The sequence below is a fragment of the Schistocerca piceifrons genome, chromosome 5 (genome assembly GCF_021461385.2).
Source record: "Schistocerca piceifrons isolate TAMUIC-IGC-003096 chromosome 5, iqSchPice1.1, whole genome shotgun sequence".
In the NCBI taxonomy this organism is placed as follows: domain Eukaryota; kingdom Metazoa; phylum Arthropoda; class Insecta; order Orthoptera; family Acrididae; genus Schistocerca; species Schistocerca piceifrons.
In genome coordinates this window covers 253,712,978-253,714,738 of record NC_060142.1, presented here as the reverse complement: position 1 = coordinate 253,714,738, position 1,761 = coordinate 253,712,978, and positions in this window count along the sequence as shown.

Sequence of the window (1,761 nt, the reverse complement as noted above, 5' to 3'; positions counted from 1 at the left end):
ATTAATGGTTTTATACATTGAAGCGCCAAAGAAACTGGTATAGGCATACATATTGAAATACACAGATATGTAAATAGGAGCAATACGGCACTGCAGTCGGCAATGCCTATATAAGGCAGCAATTGTTTGGTGCGGTTGTCAGATCGGTTACTGCTGCTACAACGCCAGGCTATCAAGAGTTATATGAGTTGAAACGTAGTGTTATAGTCGGCGCACGAACGATGGGACACAGGAACTCCGATGAAGAGTGAATTTTCCCATACAAGCGTTTCACGAGTGTATTATGAATATCAGAATATCAAGAGTCCGGTAAAATACAAAATCTCCCACATCGCTGTGGCCGGAAAAAGACCTTGCAAGAACTGGACCAACGAAGACTAAAGAGAATCGTTTAACGTGACAGAAGTGCAAACCTTCCGCAAATTGCTGCAGATTTCAATGCTGGGCCATCAACTCAACATCATGGATACAGGCTTTCGGAGACAAAGGCACACTCATGTACCCTTGATGACTGCATGACACAAAGCTTTCCCCATTAGAGGGTAACATGGACCTTTGCGTGGAAATTCAATGAATGTCTTAATGTACCCCATAAAAGGGGTAACATCGGACAGTTTTATTTGTTACATTTCGACTAATTAAAAAATATTTTTGAGTAGAGTACTTTGAACATATTATTCTCCTATGTCATCCAAAGCGTCTCACAGTTTTTATCGCGAGAATTTAATGTTCTTTACGAAGTTACCTTAAAGAATATGAAAATTCCGTCCGATATTATCCCGCCTTATGGTACTAACCTGCCGTACACTATTTTTACAATTTCCAAGTTTGTCAATACATAGAACAATGCAAATGAACCCATCTACTAACCTGACCAACACTATTTACAATTTCCTACTCTATTTACATTTTCTACGTGCTTAGCCACTGACGTCTTGAATCACCATACAAATACCTTTAGGTGGGTCACGTGATGGACCCCGAGTGATTTACCAGATTTTATCCGTTTAAATTTGACTGCATTCACACAGGCAAACCGACACACTTGCTCAGGTCCAACGTATGCAGAGAAGAGCTTATGGCGGATCCTTTTCTGCTTATTCGGCAACAGGTAGGCCTTCAGGAGAACCTTTCGACCGAAGTGGAATTTCCTGACTGTTTCCGCTTTGTCCATGTAACATGTCGTTCTCTCTTTCAGATTGTTGCCCAGTATTGGGCCTAAGCTTCGAATAAATGCCGCTGAGAAAATATTAAGACCTTCAGGTCAACTTTTAAACTGTTTAACTGAAGTCACCTGCTAAATTCAATAAAGGCAGTGTACTTAGTTCATTCTGGCGCCAATTCTATTTGTCAGAAACTTCATCTAACGTCGATCGAAGAAAGACTAATACTCCATGAAATGTGTAGAGGTTCCTCAAGCATTCCTGGTCTATCTCTTTCCTCCACAATTTTTGTAAGGAGTCAAGGACTAATCCGATACTGCTGTGCTTTTTGTCTACTGCTCAAGGTGGACTACTTTGTGTGGATATGCCTTGCTCGATTACGCAGTCATGTATCATCATGTGCTGTTCCAGAAAAACCTTCCTTCAGTGAGCTAGTGGAGTGAGATTTTATATTAAACCAGTACTGGAAGCACTTATAGAGGCAGGTTTTGGCATGGATAACTAGGCACTGTGCTGCAGTACCGCTTCCGTTTCCACCTTGTCTCTGTGAACCCAATAAGCCTAGCTAATTTCACTACTATTCCATGATGAATTTTTA